Source organism: Peromyscus leucopus, chromosome 7, assembly GCF_004664715.2.
Source record: "Peromyscus leucopus breed LL Stock chromosome 7, UCI_PerLeu_2.1, whole genome shotgun sequence".
NCBI classification, from domain to species: domain Eukaryota; kingdom Metazoa; phylum Chordata; class Mammalia; order Rodentia; family Cricetidae; genus Peromyscus; species Peromyscus leucopus.
Genome location: NC_051069.1, coordinates 14,647,159 through 14,666,547, shown reverse-complemented (window position 1 = coordinate 14,666,547; position 19,389 = coordinate 14,647,159). Strand labels below are relative to the sequence as shown.

The 19,389-nt window shown below is 48.2% G+C and overlaps 1 long non-coding RNA gene across 1 annotated transcript; it reads left to right on the top strand.

Annotated features, from left to right (window-relative positions):
• Positions 1-36: 36 nt before the first annotated feature.
• Positions 37-2,330, top strand: LOC119088408. Its single transcript, XR_005092079.1, has 2 exons — positions 37-150; positions 1,425-2,330. It is a non-coding gene; the product is annotated as an uncharacterized LOC119088408 (long non-coding RNA).
• The last annotated feature ends 17,059 nt before the right edge of the window (positions 2,331-19,389 follow it).

The window sequence follows — 19,389 nt, the reverse complement described above, 5'->3', positions numbered from 1 at the left end:
TGGCCTTGGAAGACTCACAGAAGTCAAAGGAACAAACCTACTGGTCACCCCCCAAAATTACAGCGCACACAGGCTTTGCTCTGGAGGTTGGGTTAAGAGAGTACCAGGATCCGGTGGGTTGGACCAGCCAGGGAAGCCTTCCTGAAAGAGGTGGGCCACAAGTCCCTTCTCCATGTCGCTGGCTCTTCATCTGTTGTTTTACCAGACGGGTACCAGAGGCAAGTGGTAACTACAGTCAGAGCCTCAGGTATAGGGAGGACTTTACAAAACATCAAATCAGTGTGGCTGTTCTGGAGGTCAGGAGTGGATTTTTTTAAGTTTATTTAGGGGGCTAAGGTTTAGCATTTGAATAGTGGTTCCTGGTGTGTGTGTGTGTGTGTGTGTGTGTGTGTGTGTGTGTGTGTGTATGTTATGTACTGTGTGGGGTATTGGGTGGTGTGTGTGGGGTAAATGTATATGGTGTACATATGTGTGGTATGTGGGTGGTATGTGTGTGTGGTATGTATGTGTGTGCTGTGTGTGTATTGTGTGTTGTGTGTGTATGGTATGTGGGTATGGTGTGTATATGTGTGTAGTGTGTGGTCTGTGTGTGGTATATGCATGGATGTGGTGTGCATGTATGATGTGTGTGTGGTATGTGTGTATGTGTGTGTTGTGTGTGTATTGTGTAGGTATGGGGTGTGTGTGTGTGTGTGTGTGTGTGTGTGTGTGTGTGTGGTGCACTTCTGGACACCAGAGGTTGGCCTGGGGTGTTCTCTTCAGTCTCTGCACCTTATTTTTTGAAGCAGGTTTCTCACTCAATCTGGCTAGACTGGCTGGTCAGTGAGCTCCAGGGATCCACCTGTGTCTGTCCTCAGCCCTGGGGTTACAGATGCACACAGCTGTGCTGGAGACCCAAACTCAGGGCACCGTGCTGCACAGCCAGCACTTCATCCACCGAGTCACAGCTCCAACCCTCTGTTTTATTTACTTGTATACCCAGAGCATGGTCTAAGACAGTTGGTGTGACTACCAACTGAATAAATGATTTAATGGAATAAGAATAACTGATACCGCCAAGTGTGGTGGCGAGCACCTTTAACCCCAGCGCCTGGGAGGCAGAGGCGGGTTCCAGGCTAGCCTGGTCCACAGAGTGAGTTCTAGGACAGCCAGGGCTACACAGAGAAACCCTGTCTCAAAGGAAACAAACAAGCAGAATGGCCGACACCCTCTTGGATTTCCCACTGATTTCTGTGCCTTGCACACATCCCTTTCCCCTCTCACCCCGATTTCCTTTAGACAGGGTCACATCATTATTTTGTGTTCACTCCTCTGATGCCCCCTGGTGCCTGGTAAATGCTGCTTCAATCGGATCTGAACCAGTGGTGCCTCTTGGCTCCACAGTCATGCTCTCTACCTCTGACATTGCTTGCCTTTCTGTTTAGGTCCATTCTGACAGGAAAGCACTTTCAGCCATTACACAAACACAGATTACATGATTGCAGTCAGGAGATCCAGGGTGGAAGTTGGAGTCTGACCTCAAATGTGGATGCTACCGATCTCCTGGATTCCCCAGCCATGAAAACAAAACACAATCAAGTCCTGCCTTTGTAGCCTTATTAACTGAATTGTCCAGATGGAAGTCTTGGGTGGACACAATTCATTGTCTTCTTGCTTGCTACTGTTCTACTGGCTGGAGGCACCACAGAAAGACTCTGCAAGCCCAGCACCCATCCTTTCATCCCTCTGCTTCCTAACCACATATAGGAAGATACCGAGGGCCTCTTCACCTTAGCCTGCTGCCCCAAGTCTTCACAGAGCTGGAGAGGTGGCCAGCACCAGCAGGGACTGAGTGGAATAGGAATCAACTCCTTGCACATCAGAGCAGCTTCCTTTGGAGGTCTGTGAGGTTTCCAAGTCAAATGCGGGGAGCAGGAGACACAGCGTGGGCGTTCCGAGGGAGCACAAGGATGACGGATGCCTCTGTTCCTCCACATTAGCAATGCACATTGCGTAGAATTAACTGCAAGCTTCCCTGAGAAGAGGGGGACTGGGCAGAGAAGAGTTGGAACGATCTGAATGCTAAATGCAACTTGGTTTCTAAAATGAGTGTGGTGGACATAGATCATCTGCTGAACTTCCTTTAACCTTCGGCTCCCTGGGTGCAAATGCTGGGTCGTAACTCTTCAAATTAGCCAGCCCAGTCTACTCATGTTACTGAAACCTCAGAGAAACGATGCAGGGGTTTAGTATTCAAACAGAGTCCAAGGATCTGCACAGGGCATAAAGGGCCTGAATCTGACCCACACCTTCTTTTCAGATACTTTCAAAACAATGTATTTATTCATGTATGTGAGTGTATGTTCATGCACGCATGCGCACACGAGCACACACGTGTGTGTGTGTGTGTGTGTGTGTGTGTGTGTGTGTGTGTGTGTGTGTGTGTACACATGTGCACACAATAGTGTATGTATGCACAGAGACAGAATAAGGCATGGGAGGTCCTCTATCACCACCCATCTATTCCCTTAAGGGAGGCTCTCTCCTTAAACCTGGGGCTCCCACTTTCTCCCTTAGCCTAAAATCCAGCAAACCCCAGCTCTTTCTCCTCCACTTCAGAGCTGGGGTTACAGGTGTGCCCCAGAAGCCCAGCTTGTTACGTGGGTGCTGGGATCCGAATCCCACTGGACTGCTGAGCCATCTCTCCAGTATCCTTTGCAGTCTTACCAGCACGTCACATCTCCCGGGGCTAAACAGGCCTTGCGTCCGTTTTTGTATATAATTGAAAAAAAAATTGGATGCCAGGTATTTATTTTTCTTTTATGCATCTCTCTTCTCTCTCTCTCTCTCCTTTCTCTCTCCTCACTCTCTCTCCTTTCTCTCTTTCTCTCTCTCTCCTTGCTCTCTCCTCACTCTCTCCTTTCTCTCTCCTCACTCTCTTTCTCCTCTCTCTCCCCTCTCTCTCTCTGGAATCCAGCTTTCTGCTTTAAACCTCTGTGCATGGAGATGCTTCAGGGCACGAGAGCCACATTTTCTGAAATGCCATTCTTGAGGTCAGGATTACAGACGCTCACCTAAGCCATCTTTTCCCTTAGGAATCTGTTAGCTGATGGGCTGTGTTGGTGAGGAGAGGGGGGGCCTTCCAGGGGTCAGGGTACTCTCACCTTCAGACATTTCAGACTTTTCACCTCTTATTTTTTGCTGTTGTTTTTTGTTTTGCTTTGAAATAGTATGTCATTGACCTGGAATTCTGTAAGCAGCCTGGGCTTACTGGCCAGCAAGCCCAGGCGTCTGCCTGTCTCTGCCCCCCACCCCCAGCACAGGGAATGTAGGTATGTGTCAGCATACACAGATCGTGTCACCTGGGTTTAGGGAGGAGTGACTGAGCTCAGGTAAGAAAGCTCTTGGGTTGTGGTGCCAGGGAGACCTTTGTCCAAATCCAGAGGCAGCTTCACCAACGACTTGACCTTGGTCCCAGCAGTGGGGCATACTGACCGGGTACAAGCAGCCTTTGACTCCTGCTTAGCTTCGGGAAAGTGGCCTGGGCCTACAACCCTTTCTTTCCAAGAGATAAGGTACATTGAGGCTGAGTGGAGCTCATCACTTTCCTGCAACCATCCTTCCCCTGTTCCAGGCTCGAAGTGTGCTCCTTTGTTCTGCTTAAGCTTGTGCGTCATGTGGCTCCTAGCCCGCCCGCCCTGCTAGATCTCTTCCAGGTGGAGAGGGAAGGAGGCCTTTATCTGCAGCACGAAGGCTGCTTTGTGAAGGTCATCATCCTGGGTTGGTGGCCGACTGAGACCCCTGGTCTCAGGGGGACAGACACCCGCTATTGAAATAGCTCTTGCTCCGTCTCTTCTCCGTGTGACTAAAGCGTGATTCCATCTGGTGCTGGGTGACTTGTGTGTTTCTTGGCGACACCTGCCAGCCGTGGAGTGGGTTGACACGCCGAGCCTGCTGCTCCTGGCAGCAGGCATTGTTGTGCCATTTGCCATCTTCCACACAATGAGACTCCTCCCGGGAGGCGGAACAGAAGTCATTTGTTTGACACTCTCTCCTCTTACCCTGTATGAATCTCGGTATCCTCCGGGCGCCTGGGGGGAGGTGGGGGATGGTAATGCCTGTTGGGCCTGAAGGATAAATGAAGCGGTGTCTGTCAAGAGCCCCGTGTGGCTGGCAAGCACTGTGGCACCAGCCACCGGTTCTCACTGCACCTCCGGCTTCACCGCGGCTGTTCCCTATGCCCATGGCTTGTTCATGAAAATCACCGTGATCAAGACTCAGTCAAGATGCCACCTGACTCCATGAGGCTTATAGTGACATCTGTGCCCATGTTCAGAAATCCCACAAACCTGTCAGTTTCTGTTCTTCTGCTCATATCCAGGAACCTAAGACCGAAAAAGCAGTAAGGTCAACGTAAGGAACCGAGGTGGCTGGCATTCCCCTCACGCCAATGCCACGTGACACAATTCCGAAATGCCACTCAGCTGGTTCTCTGTGAATAGTACCTGCCCCTTCAAAGTGTACGTCCCAGGACGGACCCTCGGGGTCTGGGACAATCGAATTCTCCATGTAAGTCATGCACACCGAAGATGTTTTACTTGTACTTTTCGCCCCTCTTTGTGGAGAGCCAGGATAAGTTTAGATTTTGGGTGTCAGGCTTTCTGCCCTCACTCCCACAGAGCGGGGTATTTCTGACAGTGCTAGAGACGGCTGCATGTCATGTGTCACCTGTGTGATAGGAACAGGGGCGAGGGTGGAGCGGGTGGCAGCTCTTCTGAGCACTGAGATTGTTGGAGTCTCCCCAGAACCAGAACAACCCATCCGCACTGTGAATCTACTGTACGACTTGGGGTGCCTAGGAGTGATTTGTTGTATTTTGGGTCACCAGCCAGTTCTTGGGGAGCCCACCTGCCAGCCTACTGCCTACGGACACTAAAAATGACCCACAGGAACCATTCCAGATAAGAGCAAGTTGGGGTGACAAATTCTTTGAATCCCCTGCCGTCTCAGAGGACTTTGCTCCCACAGCCCCATGGGGAGGGAAGTTAGCACATTCCTCTGGAAGTTGCACGTGGTAATGATGGGGTTGGGGGTGGGGTGGTGGATGCTGCAACCCAAATTGTAACAAGGATGGAAAGAGTGAAATGGAGAGGAAAAAGGACAAGACATTCCTGAGAACACTAGGGACAGCTAATGGAGGGAAATAACGTGGCTAATTACATCTCTGAAGGCTATCCATTCCAAAATAAATTTTTAATGAAAAAATAATGCATTTTCCCTGCAACTTAAATCTGGTAGAGAAGGGAACGAGCTGAGCCTCTCAGTGCAGGCAAGAGCAATGATGTGTGTCTAGAAGCAACAGTGACCTCCTCGCTGGCCATTTCCCTGGTGTCCTGGGCATGCAAGTTGGGGTTTCATGGAAGCCATAGGAATGGGCCAAGGGAGACGCACATGCCGGCCAGGCATGACTCTCTCCTGCCATGCAAGCTCAGTCTGTCTGCTCATCTGCTGCAGAGGCCTCCTCCAGGAAAGGACCCTTCCGTTTTCCTCTTCTATTTTCTCTGCCGGGGAGTGCTGGATCTTAAATCGAGGGTATAAAGGTGAACTCTTTCAAGATGATAGCTATTACCCAACAAGCTTTTTTTTTTGTTTCGTAAGTGGGCCTTAGAGGAAATGGGCTCCCTTCCCTTCCCTAAGACAATCTGTAGATCAGAACATGGAGAGACATGCTCCAGGTTCAGGGTCTTACAATGGGACGCACACTCTAGTCTTAGAATTTACTTGTCATATGGTCCAGGGCGATTTGCTGTGTGGTGTAAGTCATATCTCCATAAAGCCTTCAGCCCGCAGCACTGTGCCCACAGCACTGTGCCCTACCACACCCCAAGCATGCAGTAAGCAGCGGCTCTTTGGGGGTAGTGTGTTTTCTAGAACACACTGAAGCAAATCTTGAACCCCGTCAGGAAACTTGTGAGATTTCCAGCCTGTCCGTGGCTACCTGGACGGGGGACAACAAAGAACACTGGACCAGCTAGGGGGTTGCTGAGGCTGCTGCTGGCCCTTGGCCTCGGATAGGCTCTATGATCAAGGGCTCAGCTCCCATTCTAGTACATAGAAGGCCAAAGACTGGAGCCATCGGGAAGCCCTGCGAGCAAAGGGTAGCTGATGTACCCAGGAGCTCACAGAAATCCAAACACACTAGCCTCAGGCATTCTATCACTTTGTGGCATTCTGCAAATGTAGGAGCACCCCTAAAAGTCAGGACACTCTGCTTCCTCTTCATACCTCAGCATCTTCAGACCCACAGACAACCTGTGCATCACACATCGCAACGTGCCTGCACTTCCACATTTCCCCAGACAGACACTTCCCTCCACAGACAGCTTGCACTCCACAGCGTGTCGAGCATACATGCCCACAGCATGCACACATACCACATTTGTGTGTGCACACGCTCAACACACAATAACTCACAGGTACCCCCACAATGTGCCCTTTACGAGGACAGCACCTCTGGACCTTGATGGTCATGGTGGCAATTTCCAAGAGAGGTCGTCTTCCCTAAGTGGCCAAGGAGGGAGTGGGCAGGAGAAGGGCTCCTGAGGGACACAGCAAAGGGATCCCAGGACTACTGTGCTGTGGCTGGGATAGGTGAAGGAGGATGCTGAAGGTCAACAATGACACCTTGGGGACCTGAAGGCAAAGAGAAATTTCCAGAACTGTCCTGGCTCACTTTGGCACATTGCAGAAGCTTAGGAAAGGGAGATATTTCTTTCCTGCTTCATTCTCCATTCTTTCCTTTCTTCTGGAAATATTCTACTCTTCACACCCTGGGCAGCTTTGGGAGAGTACTTCTCTGGCCTAAGGAGACCTATCAAGCTTCACCACAAGCTATAAAGTCCCCACCTTCCCACTAGGGACTCAGCAGCTCCTGGGACCTGGGGTTCTAATTCCCATCAGCCTTGTCTTCATGTAGCTCATCTCAAGCCAAGGCCTGCTCAGTGGATACTGAGATCACTCCGTTGCCCATACACAGCAACTGTGTTGCCGGGACTCTCAGCCATTCATGGGGTCTGTCTGAGAGACAGGAGGTAAGCAGGGCACCTGACTTGATTTCTGAGTTTGAAATGCTTTCCCTCTGCAGCTTGGAGAGTGAAAAACCCCACCACACCCGTGTCCGTGAAAAGACATTTGTCCTTCCCCTCCTGACACCCAGCGCCTCCCCACCTGCCTGTTCCCTCCTTCACGTTCTCTCCCTAGCCTTTCAGGACACAGTGATCCTGTAAACCTCTGGTCCACAGTCCCTGAACCAGCTAGAGGCAGTGCTGATGAGAAATGTTCCTGCCATTCCCCAAAGGACAGAGCCTACAGATTTGGGGTGCAGCCTAGCCTGTGGAACAGCCCTCTGCACTAGGGAGATTATGCAGGAAACTGTTCCGTGGAGACACAAAGGAGCCAGGGAGGTCAAGATTACAGGAGCAATTCCTCTACAGCAGCATCAGAGGAAGACAGTTCTACAGCCCAAACCTACCCTGAGCCCCAGCCCTGTCCGCAGGCTGGCCTGGACCTTGGAGTTTTAAACTGGGTCCTAAAGCATTCACAGCAACTGTACTGAATGGAGAAAAGAAACCCCAGAGAAGGGCAGTAACTTGCTCAAGGTCACACAGCCTATCAAAGGCAGACCTGTAACTAGAATCCAGTCTCCTGCCTCCTGGCCTAGCATCTTTAGATCTCAGCAAAAGGTGAGGTTTGAAAGCAGCCTTTGAAGAGAAGAGAGGGAGTGCCTGGGCGAGGCGGGGGCGGGAGGGGGCTGACAGGAGACTCTCAGAGGACCTAGTTTCTTGGCACTTAGCATTCATTACCTTCTCTTCCTTGTGTCTGGCACTGATCCAAGCGGAGGTCAGAAAGTGGCAAATACCACACATGCCCCTGGCCCCAGGGGTGGCAGGGAGGCAGGGCAGGGCTGGTTGGGTACTGCCCGCTCTGCTCCGAGTTTCTTGGCCTGCAGCAGCACATGACACACTGCACTATGCAGAGGCTGAGATAAGAAGGAGGATTGATCTTCCCGCTGCTTCAAAGACAACTGAAGCCAGCCCTGTCCTTGCTCTGGATCAAAGTTCTTCAGAGGATGTCTGTGGGCCTACCCAGCCCCCACCTGAGGCCCTATGGGCAAGAGCCCTGCTCCTATTACGCCCAAATCTTTCCCCAGCCCTACTGAAAGATAGACACCCCCTACCTTCCAACCAGGAACTCGGGAGCCCGGGAGCCCGGGAGCCAGCGTTCCGGTTCCCACCAGCTTGTCTCTTGGGCCATGTCTTCCTGGTCAGTGGATGCTGAAAACATCTCACTGTCCAGAAGACTAAATGAGGCAGAGAGAGGTCAAGTCACTTGTCCACAGCCATGTGCTAGTTATCCCTAGGGAAAACTCCATTCTTGTGTGCATGTGTTCGCGTGTGCCTGTGTGAGTGTGTGCGTGCATGTAAGTGAAAGCCAGAAGACAATCTTGAGTGTTGTTACTGAGGATCCATCCATCTTTTGATTTTGAAATAAGGTCTCTTCCTGGTCTCCACCTTGTCAAATAGGTGATGTTGATTAGCCAGCAAGATCCGAGGCTCCCTGGGGCTGAGAATGAAGCATACCACACTCAGATTATCCTGTGTGGGTTCTGGAGCTAGAACTCTGGTCCTCATGCTTACAAGGCAAGTACTTGACCAAAGGAGCTCTCTCTCCAGCCCTAGAGAGAGCCCGTCTTTGCTGGATTTGTTCACAGCAAGCACATCTGATGGTGGAGACATGTTCCTCTCTCAGAGGCTGTGGCATCAACAGGCGTATAGATGAACATACTCCCCAAAACTACAGGATTAACCTGTGAAAAAGGAAGGTCAGGGCTGTTTCTAGGATGACTTTTTTTTTTTTTTAATTCTCATTGTAAAAGGAAAAGGGGGGGTTGTTGTTGTTTGTTTGTTTATTGAGACAGAGTCTCACTCTGTGGTACTGACTGGCCTAGAACTCTCTTTACAGATCAGACTGGCTTTGAACTTACAGAGATCCATCTGCCTCAAGCGTGCTGGGGATTAAATGCATGTGTCATCACCATGCCCAGCCTATGTTTAATTTCTGGTTATGTGTATGAGTGTGTGTCTGTCTGTGTGTGGCAATATGTGCACATGAGTACAGGTGCCCGTAGAGGCCAGAGATTCTCCTGGAAGGAGAGTTAGAGATGGTTGTGAGCCATACAACATGGGTGCTGGGAACATGGGTCTCTCTGTAATGTACATGCTCTTAACTGCTGAGATATCTTTCCAGTCCCCCAAATTCTTATTTTGTGAGAAACCCTGCTCCTCATGTCTCATTGCCTTCCTTGTCCTGTCTTTCCCAGACATCCCCACAAACTACACCAGACTCATCTCTTTGCAAATAGTGTTCTGCCTTGTAAGAAAAAAAAAATCTCCTTAACTGGGCATCCTTCAAAGCAGTGCAAATCCCAAAGTCCTTAGGCTCTGGAAACCTTGAGAGGCTGTGTGACCTGATGGCCAAACACGGGCTCCTGGCCAAACCTCCTAGTGCCTCAAGCTCCTCGAGGTCACAGTCCGTTGGATTATATGGCAGTGGTCTAATTTTCAGTCCAATCTTGTTCCACATTGTAGTCAATTACTGACCTCATGGATAAAGACTGCCCTGTAAGATTCTATCATCTAGTGATATTAGAGCCATCGGGGTTTCTGTAAGTACAATGTCAAGTTCACACAGTGACAAAGTCACTTAATGACATGTTTCTATGAATACGTGCCTGTCCATTACTTCACCGGGGACTTCCAGACATAGTGCTCCACTTCTTTGCAGTTTGGCTCTGCGTAGTTTCAGTTATGCCTTGTGAACCATGATTTGAAAACACTAAATGAATTCCGAAAGAAACTATTTGTGAAATCATGAACCATTCTTACTAGACTCATGAGCTCTCTCCATATCCTGGACCATCCCATCCAGAACAGGACTGTCTGTTTTTCCAGGACAGGCAAATAGGATGTTTTGAGAGAGGAGGGAACTACATAACTTATCATATTTTATTATAACATTTGTTAAATTGTTCTATTTTATTATTAGTTGTTATTGTTAACCACTTATTGCACCTAATTTACAAAGTTCAACTTCATCAGGCTGGTGAGATGGCTCAGTACATAAAGACGCTGTCACAGTGCCTGGCAACCCCGTTCCACTTGTGGGACATCTACAGCACAAAGAAGACAACCAGCTCTTTCAGGCTTTCCAGAGTGAAATGGTGTCTTCCGATTGTTACAGGACCTCTACACTAATGGACTCAGCAGCTGTGGTTGCCTGAACAAGGTCAAGCCAGTCAACATTCAATAGCCTATTGAGAGCTGATGGAGGAGAGTCCATTTTCTTTAAGGGTGTGGCCCCTGGTAGGTTGACCATGATCCAGTGTATGTTCTCATATTCATGAGTCTATGGAAAGCACAAATTGTGACGGCTGGATTAGCTGGGTTATTAAAAAAAGAAAAGAGTACAAGAAGTGTGGAGAATATGGATAGTGGCGATGAATCTGGGAGAAGTTAGGGAGAGGTGTGGAGATGAATATTATCAAAATACACTGTATACATGAATGCATGAAATTCTCAAAGAATTAATAAAAATAATGTATTTTTTTTTAAAAAAAATCGTTTGGAAAACTTAGTACTACCCACAGTTCCAGCACACACTAGGAACTTGTCCCCCCCTAGACAAGAGAAGGCTAGCATAACTGTTTCATTTTTAGTTTATTTCCTTTCTAGACAGAGCGTTTTTATGTTCATTATTACTTGATTTTAAGTTGAGGTTTGTGTTACGCCTCAGAATGTCTTCTCCATCAGAGCAATTTGAAAAGAATGTGTGCTTTGCTTGTCAGATATAAATGTCAATTCCATTGAGCTTGTTGACAGTGTGTTCACAATTTCTGTGTCGTTATTGATTTCCCTCCCAATGCCTCCCAATATCGGGAGAGTGGTCTGTTTGCTAATTCCTCTCTCAGTTCTATTGTTAGACAATCCTCAGTTAGGACTGTTGTGTCTTCTAGATAAACTAATTCCTTTATCCACATGTAAAATTCCTCAACATGAATCTTACTTCCTATTATATCTATTTTCTGATATTAAAATAGCATTTAAGAAGTTGGTAACATTCCACAATCTATATTTTTGTTCTTTTACTTTTTTGGTATTGAGGGTGGGTGATGGTGAGGTGTGGTTTCATATTGCCAGGTTGACCTCAAAGTCACTATAGAGCCTGGACCTTGAACTCCTGATCCTCCTACCCTGCCCCGCCAAGTGCTGGGATTACAGGCATGTGCTAGCACACCCAGCTTGTCCCTTTTCTTTTAGCCTGCCTGCCTCATTATACTTAGAGTGCATATTTTTGTTTGCTTGTTTGTTTTTTGAGACAGGCCTGACTGTCCTGGAACTCACTATGCAGACCAGGCTGGCCTTGAATTCACAGAGATCTGCCTGCCTCTGCCTCCCTGGTGCTGGGATTAAAGGCCACCATGCCCAGCTTTAAAGTACATTTCTTATGACTAGCATACAATTAGTTGGATCTTTTAAAAAAAAATCCAACCTGGTAAATCTTTTTCTTTTAACTGATGTGTTTAAGCCATTTATATTTAATACATCCACACAACTGGGGTCAGTCCTACCATTTTGCTATTTGTTTCTTCTGTTTTTAATTCTTGTTTCCTCCTTTCTGTCTTACTTTGGATTTTGTTTCGTTGGACTATAGTACCACCTTTAATTTCTCTGCTAACTTGCTGCTGTTTGTTTGAGACTGTCTCATGTAGCTCAGATTGGCCTCAACTCTCTGTGTAGCTGAGGGATAGCCTTGAGCTGTGGATCCTCCTGCCTCCATCTCCCACATGCTGGGATGATGGATAGATACGTACCACCACACCCCAGGTCTCTGTGGGCTTTTTTACTTTATCTTTTTGTACAGTTGCAATTAGAAAAATGTTCAGTTGTTGCTGTGCATGTGTGTGTGGAGGGGTGGGGATATATGTGTCATGGTGCATGTGTAGAGATCAGAGGACAGATAAAGGTGTCACCTTCTACCTTTATGTAGACCCCAGGGATTGAACTCGGGTCTCCATGCTCGTGCTTTTCAACTCACCAGGTCATCTTCTTCTTTTTTTTTTTTAATGGTTACTCTAAGGCTAAAAGATGCATACCCAACCCTGCATGGTCTACTCAGAGTTAATTTTACTATGCAAGTGAAAACAGAGAAACTTCACAGTCACACAGGGCCCCCTTCCTTCCTTTCTCTCTTTCTCTCTTTCTTTCTCTCTTTCTTTCTTTCTTTCTTTCTTTCTTTCTTTCTTTCTTTCTTTCTTTCTTTCTTTCTTTCTTTCTTTCTTTCTTCTTTCTTTCTTTCTTCTTTCTTTCTTTCTTTCTTTCTTTCTTTCTTTCTTTCTTATGTTGTAGTTGTCCATGTATAACTGTATCTTTATTAACTAAAATTTCACCATGTAACGTTAGACTGCTTGCTTTCAACCCTCCTGTGTGAATCTGAAGTACTTGATAAGATCTGACAGTCTAGTTTATCTACCTAGCTGTGCAAGTCAACTTTCCATCACTATGACAAAGTAGCTGAGATAATTATACAAAAAAATAACAGATTATTTTGGCTCAAAGTTTTGGAAGGCTTTGGCCTATGCCTGGGTGACACTATTGTTTGGGAATCTGTAGATGGGAACACATGACAAAGCAAAACTGTTTGTACCACGAGCCAGATAGGAAGGGATGGGAGTCCCGTAATCCTCTCCAAGGACATCTCTAATGACCGAAGGAGCGCTCCCTGTCTCCTATAGGAAGGGATGGGAGTCCTGCAATCCTCTCCAAGGACATCTCTAATGACCGAAGGACTGCTCCCTGTCTCCCAAGGCTCTACCCTGTCCAAATAGGACCACCCTGGATGCCAAGCCACAGAACAGGAGGCCTTGGGAGTCAAGATCCAAACTGTAGCACCAGTAAAGTTCCACGTTTCCTTTAGTGATATTTTTTTTCTCTCTCTCCCAAAGAATTTCTGTTAGCATTTCTTTTAGCGCTGGCATACTGGCAAAGAATTCTCTTCATTTTCATTCATCTGAAAATGCCTTCATGTGGCCTTAGAAAAGATGTTCCCACTGATACAGAACTCCGGGTTAACACTTCTTTTTTTCTGAGCACGGGTGATGCTATCACTGGATTTGGCTTCTGTGGTTCTGATGAGAAATCTTCAGTTATTGAAGTGTTTTCCCCCTTGTATGTAATATATTGTTTTCCTCTGGCTGCTTCTAATACAGTTTTCTTCCAATTTCAGTGGTTTAAGACACATTTGGCTCAGATTTTCTCTGAATTTATTCTTGTTGAGGCTGAACTTCTTGACTCTATAAATTTATGTCTTTTCACTAAATTTGAAAAGTTTTTGCCATTATTTCATCCAGTAGATTTTTCTTGCATCAAGCTTCCCCCTACGTGAGACACTAGTGACTGGAATATCAATGCTTTTGACCTGCAAGCCTCCGGAGCTCTGTTCAATCTTTCCAATTATTTTTCTCTGTTGTTCAGATTAGGTTATTTCCATAGGTCAAGTTTATTGACTCTTCACTTTGTCATATTGAGTGATATTTTGTCAGTTATAATTCTGTGCTTGTACGTTTCTGTGAGTATATGTCACATGTGTGCAGGTGCCTCAGAGACTAAAAGCATCAGATTCCCCTGGAGCTGAAGTTGCAGATATTCGTGAGCCACTCAGTATGGGTGCTGGGAACCACACTCGTGTCCTCTGGAAGCATTCTTAACCACTGAGCCATCTCTCCCAGCCCTTTTACTAAACATTTTTTAGTGATAAAATTTCCATTTGTTTTATATATATATATGTGTGTGTGTGTGTGTGTGTGTGTGTGTGTGTGTGTGTGTGTATCTCTGTGTGTGTGTGTGTCTGTGTGTGTGTGTGTGTGTATTAGTGTTGTCAATAGTTGTGTTAAAGCTTTTATTGTCACTTAACATCATCTGGACCTTCTTGGGGTCAGCATTCTCTAGATGTATCTTCCCTTTGGGAGCAGTTGAGGTTGGACTAAGGTGGGGCATTTTGACTCTGATGTGATCAGTCGGGAAGACCAGACCTGTCTTCTGTTTTGGGTGAGTTCTTACACCCACAGTGTAAAGGTGATTGCACACAGACTTCAGTGAATCTTTTCTATAGCTCTCTGTGAATCCCCTCACATTCCCAGGCTTTCTGAAACTCTTTTCTTGATCCTTAGGCCAGAAGCCTAAGAGTTTAGCCTCCTCGTATGCCACATAGCAACAAGATGGGAGGAAGCAGAAGATTAGAAGAATTTCCCCCAGCTCCTGTCCCAGTCGCTCTTCTGTTGCTGTGGTGAGACAGCATGCATGGCCAAGGCAACTTACAGAAGAAAGAGTTTATTTGGGGCTTACAGTTTCAGAGGGTGAGTCCATGACCATCATGGTGGGGAAGTGTGGCATCAGGAAGGCAGACGTGGCACTGGAGCAGTAGCTGGAAGCTCTTACCTTGAGACACAACCAGAAGGCAGAGAAAGCTAACTAGAATGGTGTGGGCTTTAAAAACTTCGCAGCCCTCCCTGAAAGACACACCTCCTCCAACAAGGTCACACCTCCTAGTCCTTTCCAAACAGTTCCACCAACTGGGGACCAAGCATTCAAATACATGAACCTAGGGGGCCATTCTCATTCCAACCACCACAGAATCCTTCCCAGTTCCTCCGACCAGAGAGCAGGGTTTTTCTCACAAAACTCAAGGACAACTGGAATGCAGTTCCTGATTGGGGTTTTCCTTGGGGCAGGCTCAGAAGAGTTTTTTTTTTTTAAAAAACAGAAGGAGAAGGAGGGGGAGGAGGAAGAAGCAGGTGGTGTACTATTCTATCACTGACTCTTAGTCCTGCAGGGTCCCTGTCCCCAGCCCCTTGGTTACAAAGAGGATTTCTTTTGGAGCAGGTTTTTTCTTATGCTTCTGTGCAGGTCTGGATTTTGGCTTCTTAAAATCCAAACTGGTAGATATGAAAGAAAGAATAACAGCAGCAACAACAAAACACTCCCAGAAACCTCCCTGGTATAGTGGTTTTTCCTTGAGTGCTTGTCTCACATCCACCAGCTATTGTTTACTTTGCGAAGAAGTCTTAGACAGTGCTGTATTTCCTCCTGGGTGAGCAGGAGAGTGAAGTGTGCTCACTCCGTCTCAGCTGTAATCACAAGGCTATAGAGAGGTGATTTCAAGTTGAAAGGAATGGGAGAATTTGACTAATTTTGCAAGCAGCATTGCAGTATTTACAGGGACGTGAAAGTCGCTCTATTTATACATTTAATTTATTAGATTTTACAGCACTTTTCCAAGCACACGATGAAAAGAGTTTGGCTGTTCAATTAGACATTTAAGTTACTTAGGAAAAAAAAATCAAATAGATTAAATGTTTAAATGCAGTTGAAATGGTTTAAACAAATTTAATTAAGTTGTACATGGCACTGATTGTTTAAAAGAGTATAGTTTTTTTCCCAACTCAAGTTAATCAAACTTTAATTGAAGGAAAGCAAAGGTTCTTGTTCTTATTGTATTACATGTATAAATAGAACTGTGAGATTGGTACGTGGAACTTAATTCCTTAAAAAAGCTATGTTTTAATATGTGTGTTCTTAAATTGAATATTAATTCTGAAAAGGTAACTATAAATAGTATTTTTACATGCACACCCCCTCCCCCTCACACCGGAAAAAATCTCCTGACGGGGCCTCGCCACCTCCGCTCTCAGCCAGCTCCCACAGTTGCGAAGGTGGCTGTCTTTCCATCTGGGATCCACAGGTCATGTAGCCTGCAGAGGCTTCTGGAGGCCATCTGCAGAAGTTACTGCTCCTCCTCTGAGCCTCAGTTTCCATATTTATAAAATGAAAATCTAAAGAGACCTATTTGAAAAGGTTTCATTTTGTTTGGCTTTGAGAATGGAGTTGTGTGTAGTCCAGATTGGCCCTGGACTCACAATGTAGCCGAAAATGAACTTGAACTTCTGATCCCCCTGCTCCCAGCTCATACGTACTGAGATTACAGACTCGGAACGCCCCCCCCCCAATACCCACCCATTTTAGGCCGCACTGAGATTAAACCCAGGACTTTGTGCATGCTAGGCAAGTACTCTTCTAACCAGGCTATAGTAAAGATTAAATGAGATGTTGCCTGTAAAATGCATGTATGTGCAAAGGTTGAGTCTGGAAGGCCACAGCAGTAGAAACTAGGAGTAGCCACTTCTGCCCCTGGTTGAAGTGCACCGTGAGAAGCAGTGAAAAGCTAGGCTGGAAGGAACATCTGGGCAGGAGAACCGCTCTTTTGTCCTGCTGCAGGCAGCTCTCTCCCTGGCCCAGCTGTTCCTGACGATGCAGGTGGTTGTCTTGTGTCCTCGGGTGGTGGTCGAGATGGAGAGCGTTGGTCTCAGAGACCCGTGTTGGTTTGGAGCTCTACCATTTCCTCCTGAGGGAGTTGACAAAGCTTCCCAGCATCTCTATGCGTGGGGAGTTTAGGACATGTCACCAGTGAGGTGGATCTGAACATGACTAAGGTGCTGTGCAAGGTACCCAGGCTATGGCTGCATTGCCTCTTTGCAGCATGTCTTGTTCCACGGTGGAACCGGTGGCCTGGGTAATCCAGTTAACCTCTACACTGGGTATCTAGCTTGTCTACATCGATCGAGTCAACCAAGGAGCAGGGAGCTGAGGTTCTAGTCCTGAGCCAGGCAAAGCCCTTCCTCTTACCTGGGATACGGTCTCTTTATCCTACATTGGATGTGACAATCTCCCTTCTGCCCCACAGGCCCCTCATGGCTCAGGCTGCCCACAGTTGCAGAGACCTTAGTTCTGATAGTCAGTTTGCACAGACAACTAGGCAGGGTTCTTACCTCTTCTCGCCCTCACAAGAATGTGGGTGCCTTGTGTTTTGTAGGCCTAGAGACGGTTTCCAGCCCGGCAGGAGCACAGAGCTGTTCACAGGCTCGTGTCTGAGGCACCCATTCATTAACCCCATGCTCCTTCTTTCAGAGGTATTGTGACAGAAGCAGAAGGCTCTATGGCGCGCAGCGCCGCCCCCACGTCCTCTTGAAGTCTTCGCAGCTGCTGTCGGCTTCCCTGCTGTTGGGCTTCTGAGCATGCGGCTCTGGTCCTAAGAACTGGAATTAGTGAGAGTGTTTCCTGGGGCCGGATCTCTTCCCCTTGGGGCCATGGGACCTTAATCCACTGGGTTTGCGCTCACTGCCACAGCAGCTGTATCTTCCAAGGCCTGGATGGAGCTCTTCCCTCACTCTAGCCGACCCCTCTGTCTCACACCTCTGAGCACCTGTACTTCAAATCAGCTCCTGCTCCTGCTCTGTCACGCTCGCTCAGGTCTCTCACTGTTCTCTGGGTGGGTTGTTACCCAAGTAGAAGGTCCAGGAACCCCACTCTCTCTAATTCTCTCACGTCTCTGCTCTAAATTGGGTCAAATGGGAGTGATGGCTGAGGAAAATAAGATGGGGGCGATGAAGGTGGGGGTGAAGAGGCAGGCCCTGGGTGTGTTCCTCAAAGCCCCTCCCACACGCAGAGAGAACCCACAAACAACAGGCCGCACAATGAGCCCTCACCTCAGGCACATATGGCTCTGGAGAGGAAGAGAAAGCTCTCTGGACTCAACATGGACAATATCTCCCTGGTGATTGGAGCCTCAGGCTTTCAGGAGGTCATTCCCAGACCTCTGGCCATTTCACAGAGCAGTCTTCATCACCTTTTACCCACAGTGGGAACAGCCAGCATCTAAAGACAGCTGGACCTCCCAAGGCCTCAGAAATGTCAAGGGCAGATACCTACAGTCTGCTTCCAGCCTCCTGATCTTTGTGAGAGATGGGGGTGGGAGGAGGGAGTGGGAGGAGATGATGGTGGGAGGAGGAGGTGAGGCCAGAGCCAAGCAATGACTTCTCAGCTCCTCTACATCCGCCTAAAATCCTTCCCCCGCGCCTTCCCTGCTGAGGGGTAGACCTGGAGGAGGCAGAGTAGGGAAGCAACAATGTTTGAGCTCCTCTTGTAATGGAAGGGATTTGGAGGCCTGGTCAGCCATCTTTCTTACATCCTACAGCCCTACTCCAGCCTTAGAGACCCCAGGAACTCCTGCCCAGGCTCCTTCCTGGTGCCCCAGAGAGAGGCATGCTTTGGAACTGCCCTGACTCCTTAAGGTCCTGGAGCTGAGCCTGGCCTGAGCTGTGAGTGGTGATGCTGGCAGGAAAGCACAGGAGACTTTGGTCTAGCCCCAGCTCACCCTCTAAACATGGGCCAGGCTGGGCTCTGGCTCCTGAGGTCTTACATCCTTGCTCTGCAAGCTGCAGTGAAGAGGTCCTCCCTTCACTGGCCCATTTTCCTCTCCTCATCTGCCTCTAGAGGGTTCTAAAGAGGAAAAGGCAGCCAGTCAGCATTCTTTCTTACTAGCCCAGCAGAAGCTTCAGGGAGAAGAGCTTCCAGTGTGTGTGTGTGTGTGTGTGTGTGTGTGTGTGTGTGTGTGTGTGTGTGTGTTTCCTGATGATAGGCCAGCCCTCCACCCCACCCACTGCCACCGCCATCCCCCTTTCCCCGGGGCAGGCAGAGACCCAGCCTTGTCCCAGGAGTGCTGGCAGAAGAGGTACTTCCCAGGGCTGGGGCCTCATTATCCCACTGGCAGGTTCAGGAAGTGGAAGGTGCTGACTGTCAAAAGAAGCCAGGCCAACTCATTAGCTGCCGCTAACTGTGCAGGGGCTAGTCAGCAGGTGGGAGACTGACACACAGCACAGCCAGGGAGGAGTGATGGAGGAACCCGGCCAGAGCTCGCCGAGGGCTGGAGACGAGAGCATGCCTCACAGATGCTCAGCGTTGGCAGGGACTGGGGCCAGCAGCTCATTATACACATGGGGAAACTGAGGCTCAGAGAAGGGCAGGCCTCTGCCAAATGTTGTAGACCAGTCAGGAACTGAAAATAAACCTTGAAGGGGTTTCCACTGGGGCTTCGTAGGATGCATTATGCCAAAATCGATAGCTGGAAATGGTTCATCTCGATTCTTTGCCCCGTTAGGGACACTGTGGGCAGCGAGCCCTGTGCAGAGACTTGGAAAGACCTGGGGTTGCATGGAGCTGTTCCCTCTGCAGCCAAGGACTGTTTGCTGTCCCCGAGACAGGACAGCCCCGTGTTCTAAAAGCGCTGCTGCTGAAGTTACTGTCAGAGCACAGTGAGACACAGGGCAGCGGCAGGAATAAAAAGGGGCAATCTTACGCACACCTGGCTGCGTTCTCAAAGGACTCCCGGGGGCTGTGACACTGTGAGCTCATGAAGGCTTCAGGGTATGACCTGGTCTTAAGGGTGAACAGAACTCAAAGA